The following is a 9,966-nucleotide window of genomic DNA, read 5'->3' as shown; positions in this document are numbered from 1 at the left end:
TCGGTAAAACAAATCACCCGTGTTCATTGTGCTTTTGCTTGTGATTTGTTTGCTTTCCCTTACTCTAAGTTCTCTTGCGCTATTCTTTGCTCATATCATTTGGTGTTGCTTCAAGTTAAAATCTCTTTTAAGTGAAGCAACACTCAGCAAGAAAAGAACTTGAGTTAGTGCTCTTTTTCATCTAAGCTTTCTTGCTTTGTTATCATAGAACTATTAGTTGTATTGATTTATCACTTCCGCATTATTTGAAAGCTATACTCTTTACTAGCAAGAACTTAGTTTTTATACTCCGATAATTGTTCATCTTGTCCTAACCACTAATCAAAGGATCTAGTTGGGGGATAAAGTTTTAATTTTCAGGTTTCGCCTATCCACCCCCCCCTCTAGGCGACTTTCAATTGGTATCAAAGCTAGGCACTTCATCTTGAGTCTAACAACTCGAAGTGATGGCTCGTAAAAGATCCCAAAAGAACAAGAAGACATCTTCCAAGAAAAACACGGAGGTAACTCTTGAAATATTACTTTCCGATTGTTCTAATTATGATTCATGGTCTACTAGAGTTATAAATGCCTTTAGAACCGTAGATCCACAATTAGAACAAATTTTAGACAAGAGTATTATCCCTCCTAACTATGATAGGGAAGATGTTTCCGATGAAGACCAAAGATGTATTCGCTTAAACTATCTAGCTTTTGACATCTTGGTTAATTCTCTTAGCAAGGAAGATTATCATGCCCTCATAATGAATCATTATGAACATATTCCCGATGCGCATGATATTTGGACTAGAATTAGACGTAAATTTGATGAGTCCAAACATGATAGTTCATTTTGTGTCTCTACTTCCTTTGGTATTTGTGATACTAACCCTTGCAAGGAAGAAGAAGAAAATGAACGATGGAGACCAAACGATGAATCCACCTCTCCAAAAGGTTTGTCTTCTCATTTCGATTCCCACATGTGTTGTGTGGCTAATGAAAATGATAGCGGAAGCACAAATGAGGATGAGGAGGAAGAAAGAAGCTTTGTGCATCTCTACGCTCGCCTAAGCCAAGAAGATAAGGCGGTCATGCGCAAACTTCTAGAAAGAGCGAGAGAACAAAGCGAAGCTCGTCAAAGGCTAGAAGATATTCTCTCCATAAAGATGCAACACCTTGACGAGTTGACTAAAGAACATGAGGAGCTAAAGTGCTCTCATGTTGATTTGGTCCAAAGGTATGAAACTATTTCAATTGAGCAAGATAACGCTTTACATTGTATCGCTCAATTAGTAAATAGGAATACCTTGCTTAAGGACCAAATAGAAAAGCTAAAAATTGAAAATCTAGCTTTTCAAAATAAATATGATATGCTTCTATGTTCTCATGAAAATCTTATAGATGATCATATCATATTAAACATTGCTCATGAGGTTGTGATAGAAAATTTAAAATCCCAACAACCTCACTCATGCACATGTATTCAAATTGATACTATATTACCATGTGCTAATGCTTGTTGTTTGTCAACAAGCAAATCTTCTTTTGAGCTAGAATCTGCAGGAACAAATGATAATTCATATCAAAAGCTCAAAGAAGAAAATGAGAGGCTAAAGAAGAGCTTGACACAACTTAAAGGGAAATGCATTGCCCAACCTCCTCAAGATAACCGTGATCACATGGTGAAGAAGCTTGAGACGGAAACAACCGTGGCATGCACTACATCCCTTGAAGAAAATGTCAAGGATTTGAGGACTGCCAAGAGGAACAAACAAAAGAAGAAATTCAACACCTCCTCCAAAAGCCTCAACCACGCCTCCACAAAAGGTAACATCCAAGGTAATGATCAAGCCACACTTCACATTAAGAGGTGTAGTGAATGCTTTGAAGTGGGGCACTTGATTAGGTCATGTTCCTATATTAATGGCTTGACTATTAACAAGGATGATAGGCTTTGTTTTAAATGCTACAAGAAGGGACACATGCTTAGATCTTGTCCCCATTTAAAACAAAAAGGCATAGGGTTAGAAAAGAAGGTTTTTACTAACCATGTAGCAGGCAACAAACAAGGAAAGAAGAAATCTTCAAAACTTGGAAAACGCCTATGCTACACATGCCGAAAGAAGGGACATCAATGCAAAGATTGTCCCATTGGTAAAATTCCCACTCCTAACTTGTCATTAGATTCATATATAACTAGGCAACCCAAGATTGCAACTTGTGCTAGAAAGGTAACAAGTTTACCAAGCGCTAGCACAAAGGACACTTGGGTTCCTAGATCTTTGTTCACTAACCTTAACGGACCCATCAAGCGATGGGTACCAAAATGTGCTTGACAAGCTTTGTAGGAGAAGGAGATGGTATGAACCTTTGGGGTGCTTGAGGGAGTTAATTCAATTCTTATCAACTCAAGCTATCAATCTTCAAATGATCTACATATTCAAGATTGACCCAAGGTTACTTCAATTTATTGTATTCAAAACTCATATCATCTCGGGAAGATATTAATGTTGTAGGAAATAAAGAATCATTATGTGCGGAATATCAAAGCCTACAACATGGAGGAAAGTCAGGGGATGGTAACATTTATATTCTTAAGTGCAATTATCTTAATTTGTCATGTGTCTTGTGTAGTCACATAGAAATAGAAAGCACTTAAGGATGTTTTAAAATTATGTCATCATTCTTTGAAGAAATTCCTCTCATATGGTAGATTGCATATTCTTCATTTCTATATTATGGCAATCTACACGCTTTAAAATTGTTGCAAGTTACCATGGCATGTTTTACTTTAATTATCCAATAATTGCCATGATCTAGATATAGAAAAAGATTCCATGTTCTTAAAAGAATAAGGTGTCATGTAAGGAATTCAAATCCTAAAGACACTTTTAAAAGGGGATCCTTCTTTATGTCTAGAATAGTGAGACTAAATGCTTTTATCTAAGTAACCCATGTAATCTCACTAGTAGAGAATATGTTTCTCGTTGGAGATGCGTAATTTATCATAACAAGACAAATCAATCCAATAATTTATGTTGTATGTCCTACTGCTTAAATTGGATATGATTCTTCTACATTTATCGCTCTCCATGTTATGGATTAAATTTATTCCCATAATCTTAAAGGATTGGTTATGCTTATTTTATGAGTTAAAATTGAGCATAACATCTTCTATAGATAATCTAGTTCATGCTATGAAATTTCCATGCTTTAGTAATTCACTCCTTATCAAAAATGATTACAAAAAGGGAAACTAGTGCTTGTGTTGCTATTAACATTTCTCTTGAGCCTACTTATGAAAATCTACAAGAGAGTAAATGCAAGGTTAAAGCCACAAGCAGCAAAGGGTACTCTTCACCCAAAAGGAAGAAAAGTCAAAGCAAAGGTATGGGAACTCATCTCTTAAATTTAGTTCCCATCAATGATTGTTCACTCTAATTTTATCTTTGTGAAGAAATAGATTCTTTGTTAAACTTAAATTGCCTAAGATATGCATTCAATCTCATTCTCATTAATGCACTTATCCATTAGAATCTATTTCATACCTTTGCTATAAATGTTCTCATATTGACTTGTTTTTAAAGTAATGATTAATAAACTCAATATGAAGAAGTAAATTCCTATGATTGATCAAATGGTTAAATAGTGCATATTCCTCTTTTCCTATGATATGCACTAATGCTAAGGATTTTACTTCATGTCTGTGTGACTTATGGATGATGAATTGTTCATATTTATTTTCTAAAAGAAATCATCATTCATCATGTACTCCCTTGCGCTATTGACATCTCTCTTGAGTATTTTCAATAAGTTTGGAAGGAAAAAGAGACAACTACAAAGGGAGGACACTCAAATAAAAAAAGGAAGAACATCAAGAACAACAACACCTACTTGGACAATAAGGTCTTCACAACAATCAATGGTGTGGTTGTAAGCATTCTAGATCTTTTTCATTGTGAGAATACAAGGCTTAAGTTGTTTATTGCAAATTTTATAAGCCTCGATCAAGATGTATAATGAGTCTCCCTTTATGTCCTTAAAAGTGAATGCATCAAAATCAATTCTTTCAATTACTTGATGCATATCTTTAGGGGGAGTCCATCATTATATTATTGATTATGTTGAGACTATTGCTTTATCTCAGTAATTTCATATAGTCTCTTGCATGAGAATAATGTTTCTCATATAGTATGCTGCTACACATCAATCCAACCTGTTAAAATAAAGTCGCTCTTATCAAGGATTGTTGCTTTCATTTCTAAAGTAGCATGCTTATTGGATTCTCCTATTTTTAAGCTTGATTGAAAATTTAATGCATATGTTGTTCTTTTGATCGCACCTGTTGTATGATCATTGAATAACTTCAATTATCACTTGTGCTTCTTAGTGCTTCATGCAATTTCAATTTGATTTCAATTAGTAATTTCAATCGACATCTATCTTGATATGCACTAAGTTAAAAGGAGAATTCATGATACATTTATGCAATTTGTGATCTACTTGATATATATAATAACATGACTTAGAAAAGGATCACAAGTCGTAGAACTCTCTCTTGTACAAAATATTTCCATATATTATCTTGAGTACAGGTCTTAAAGCAACTAAGACTAAGGACAAGCACAATGAAGAGAGCGTCCCTATGTAAAGGTACATAAAGGTAAAACTATCTCCTTTCATTTGTACCTAAATCTTCCTCTTATATACACTCCTTACATATATTGTATAAAAGGAAGAGAAAGCATGTCCTTTGCATTTATCCCTGCTTCATACCTAGTTTAACCTCTTAAAATTTCACTAATGCATTATTGCATCTTTGCTAAAACTAGATGAAGTGATTCTATTGTCAAAGAGCTTAAAGCTTAACCTTGTAACGAGGATAAGCTACCTTTGTTCCAAAGGTGGATGGTCCTTAAGTCTCTTTGAAATCCTTAAAGGAAAATGCTTAAAATGTTTGCAACATGCTTTCATAAGTGCATAAACTGTCTTGAGCATCACACATATACTATGACACAATGCACTTCACATTCTATATGATTTAGATATGTTCTCATTAACCTAATTATGTGCAACTAGCATTTTAGGCCAAACTATGTGTTCTCTCCATGCACATATTTAGGGGGAGCAATCTATGTTGTATAGAACTATGATCATGCTTAATTGACATATCTCTTGATCATGTCTCTTTCATTTTGGTACAAATGCGTATATCCTATTATTCCCGTACCATGACTACGACTAATATGTTTCCAAGTATATTACCATGCTAAAGTCGTAGATTGAAAGGGAAATGGAGTCTTCGGCGAAAACAAAGGCTTCCACTCCGTATATCATACTTCGCCATCACTCCAAGCAACTCTCTATTCCTTGGGGGAGAAATGAGCATCAAAGAAAAGGACTTCGTCTCTGAAAGAGAGTAAGAGCCCAAAGCTAAGAGACCGGACTTCGCCTTTGGTATAATCTTAACTCATTTATTTATGACCAAAGGGGAAGATAGCACTTCAAAGGCTCTAATGATTCCGTTTTTGGCGATTCATGCCAACAAGGGGGAGAAATGAGCCCAAAGCAAAAGGACCGCACCACCACCACCAAATTCAAAAACTTAGTGCTTTCCAAAAGTATTTATCATTTGGTATCCTATTGTGTTCAAAAGGGGGAGAAAGTAGTATTTCAAAATTGATATATCAAAACCCTCTTGAACACTAAGAGGTGGATCTCTTTTAGGGGGAGTTTTGTTTAGTCAAAAGAAAGCATTTGAAACAGGGGGAGAAAATTTCAAATCTTGAAAATGCTTTACAAACTCTTATTCATTTACCTTTGACTATTTGCATAAGATCTTTGAAATGGATTTACAAAAAGATTTTGCAAAAACAAAACAAGTGGTGCAAACGTGGTCCAAAATGTTAAATAAGAAAGAAACATTCCATGCATATCTTGTAAGTAGTTTTATTGGCTCAATTCCAAGCAACCTTTACACTTACATTATGCAAACTAGTTCAATTATGCACTTCTATATTTGCTTTGGTTTGTGTTGGCATCAATCACCAAAAAGGGGGAGATTGAAAGGGAATTAGGCTTACACCTAGTTCCTAAATGATTTTGGTGGTTGAATTGCCCAACACAAATCTTTGGACTAACCAGTTTGCCCAAGTGTATAAATTATACAGGTGTAAAAGGTTCACACTCAGCCAATAAAAAGACCAAGTGTTGGATTCAATAAAGGAGCAAAGGGGCAACCGAGGGCACCCCTGGTCTGGCGCACCGGACTGTCCGGTGTGCCACCGGACAGTGAACAGTACCTGTCCGGTGCACCAGGGGACTCAGACTCAAACTCCTCACCCTCGGGATTTCTCGGAAGCCGGCGCGCTATAATTCACCGGACTGTCCGATGTGCACCGGACATGTCCGGTGCTCCAAGGAAGATCGGCTTCCGGAACTCGCCAGCCTCGGGATTTCACGAAGTCTGCTCCGCTAAAATTCACCGGACTGTCCGGTGTGCACCGGACTGTCCGGTGTGCCAGCGGAGCAACGGTCATCTGCGCCCAACGGTCGACTCTGACAGTAAACAGTACACGCAACAGTACACGCGGCAGAAGTCAGAGCAGAGGATCAGAGAGGCACCGGACTGTCCGGTGTGCACTGGACTGTCCGGTGCCACATGAGGACAAAAGCCTCCAACGGTCGACCAGCTCCAACCCCAACGGATAGGATGACATGGCTGGGGCACCGGACATGTCCGGTGTGCACCGGACTGTCCGGTGCGCCCATCGCCAGCAGACTTCATCAACGGCTAGTTTTTGGATGGTGGCTATAAATACCACCCCAACCGGCCACTTCAAGGTGTGGGAGTCCAAGCAACATTCCAAGTCATCTAGTTGACATACTCAAGCCCTCCCAACCACCTATATTCATTGATCCATCCTATACACAAGATTTAGTCCACTACAACCAACACAAGTGCCACAAAAGAGAGAGCAAGCAATTGAGAGCTACTCATTTGAGTTTAGCCCTAGCGCCTTGTGAGATTCATTGAGAGATAGTGTGTGCTACATCTTTGTGTTCATTTGCGCGTGGAGTTTTTGACTCCCATTCGAACTTCCTCCAAAGTGTTGGAGGCTTGTAAAAGCTAGCAAGAGACACCAAAGATTGTGGTGGTCCTTGTGGGATCGAGAGTGATCCTTGAGAAGAAGAAGAGCTCGCCGATCCTTGTGTGATCGGGAGAGAGGGAAAGGGTTGAAAAAGACCCGTCCTTAAGTGGACTCCTCAACGGGGACTAGGCCTTCGAGGGCCGAACCTCGGTAAAACAAATCACCCGTGTTCATTGTGCTTTTGCTTGTGATTTGTTTGCTTTCCCTTACTCTAAGTTCTCTTGCGCTATTCTTTGCTCATATCATTTGGTGTTGCTTCAAGTTAAAATCTCTTTTAAGTGAAGCAACACTCAGCAAGAAAAGAACTTGAGTTAGTGCTCTTTTTCATCTAAGCTTTCTTGCTTTGTTATCATAGAACTATTAGTTGTATTGATTTATCACTTCCGCATTATTTGAAAGCTATACTCTTTACTAGCAAGAACTTAGTTTTTATACTCCGATAATTGTTCATCTTGTCCTAACCACTAATCAAAGGATCTAGTTGGGGGATAAAGTTTTAATTTTCAGGTTTCGCCTATCCACCCCCCCCTCTAGGCGACTTTCACTAACCACTCGGGATGTAACACCTCTCTAATAAACCCAGCCGCGACCAAGCGAGCCAGCTCAGCGTGAATGGCTTCTCTCTTGTCGGGCGTGAAGCGACGTAGTTTTTGCCGAATCGGCCTTGCCTGGAGATAAACCTTCAGTTTGTGCTCGGCTAGTTCTCTCGGGACTCCCGGCATATCCGCAGGTTGCCATGCGAATACGTCTCGGTTATCTTGCAGAAACTGGACGAGCGCGCCTTCCTATTTATCGTCCAGGCTGGAGCTGATGATGGCAGTCTTGCGCTCATCAGCGAACCCAAGGTTGATTCTTTTAGTTTCTTCAGTCGGCCGCATAGAGGTCGCGGCTTGAGCTTCATTTGCAGGTGCTGCAAGGTCTTCCTCAGGCTTAGAGTTTGCCTGCGTTGAAGAAGTCGACGACGGTTTGGTGGTGAGGGCCGCCTGGATGGCCACTCGGAAACACTCTGCGGCGCCTTGGAAGTCAGCGCGCACAGTTATGATTCCTTGCGGTCCTGGCATCTTCAATATCATGTACGTGTAATGCGGAATGGCCATGAATTTTGCCAATCCCGGCCTCCCAATGATGGTGTTGTACCCGCAGTCGAAGTTCGCCACTTCGAACCTCAGGAACTCGGTTCTGTAGTTCTCTGGAGTTCCGAAGGTGACGGGCATGTAGATGTGGCCCAGCGGGTATTCCCCTTTAGTCGGCACGATGCCGAAGAAAGGAGTGTCTGACTCGTGGAGCTCTTTGAGGTGAACTCCCAAGCCTTGGAGTGTCCGGGGGAAGGTGATGTTGATGCTGCTCCCCCCGTCCACTAATACCTTCTTCACCCTGCTCTCTCGGATCACCGGATCGACGAGGAGCGGATATTTGCCTGGGTGGTCGAAGTTGAGCCATTGATCTGCCCGAGTGAAGGTGATCGGGTGCTCCGACCATCGGTACGGAGCGGGAGGACCGGTGGTCGCCACCAATATCTGGCGATCGTTGAGCTTTTGTTGTCTTCTGTTCTCCTGCGATCCGTGTCCGCCGAAGATGACGTTGACCTCCTCGTCAACACGCGGGAAGGCTCCACCTCCTCCCTCCTCCTGTTGCTGGGGTTGTCGCAGTTCTCCTGGTCCTCCCCGCGGCGGAGGAGGAGGTAGAGGTTGGAAGGGCCGGCCGTGTCCGATGGAATGCTTGAAGTCCCTGCAGTTCCGTAGGGTGTGGCGCATGTCTTTGTGGTACGGGCACTGGGCGTCGAGGATGTCGTCCAGCGTGCGTTCGCCTCTGCGAGGTCCTCCCCGGGCGCGAGAGGCAGGTGGTCCGGCGGCGTGCACTTCTTCGCGAGGCCTCTTCTCCCAGCGTTTGTCGGGTTGTTGGTTCGCGTCGCGTCGTGGTGCTGCCGGTGCGGGCTTCGCTCCCCCGATGAGGTCCTGAGCTCGCTCGTCGGCGGTGATGTAGAGGTCGGCTTCCCGGAACAGCTGCTCGGAGGTAGTCGGCACCTTCTGCAATATGGCTCAGACGAAGGCCGAGTCATTGGATCCTCTGTAGAAGTCCTCGATCACGGCCGCCTCCGTGACCTCGGGGATACGATTTCTCATGGTCTGGAACCTTTTGAGGTACGACCGGAGAGTTTCGTCCCCCCGGCGCTTGATGGATTTGAGGTCCCATGGTTGCGTTGGCTTGTCGGAGAGGGATTGAAAGTTGGCGGTGAAGCGTCGACTGAAGTCGCTCCAGTCGTCGATGCAGTGTCGGGGTAGATGTCGCAGCCATTGTAGCGCGTCTTGCCCGAGGACAATGAGTAAGTATGCAGTCATCACGTCCTCGGACGCCCCAGCAGCTCGAGCAGCGGTGGTGTAGACGGCCAGCCAGCCTCCTCGATCATGCTTAGGTTCATATTTGTCGACATTGGATACCTTGAAGTTAGGGGGCCATTGAATGGCCCTAAGGCGTGGAGTAAGGGCAGACACTCCACACGTGTCTTCTTGTCGTCGGGGATGATGTCTGTCCCGGGGAGGGGAGTAGTTGTTGTGGTTCCTCGACCGTCCCCGGGTAGTACCGCCAGTCGAGGCCGTTGCCGACTCAGTTCTGGTGACCTGACTCCGAGCTGGGATGTCATGATCCCTGTCGTACTCCTCCTGGCGGCGGATCTCGTTCTCATGTCGTCGTTCACGCGAAGCATTGATGGAGCTTCGCGCGTCCCGGCGGCTGTTGATGGCGTGTCGTAGGTTGTTCAGCGGGTGAGCGAGAGGTAGAAGATGGTTGGCTGCCTGGGTGAATAGTCGTCGATAGCCCTCGGCGTCGGGAGTCCGAG

This window comes from Zea mays, chromosome 1, assembly GCF_902167145.1.
Source record: "Zea mays cultivar B73 chromosome 1, Zm-B73-REFERENCE-NAM-5.0, whole genome shotgun sequence".
In the NCBI taxonomy this organism is placed as follows: Eukaryota; Viridiplantae; Streptophyta; class Magnoliopsida; order Poales; family Poaceae; genus Zea; species Zea mays.
This window is presented reverse-complemented; position numbering follows the sequence as displayed.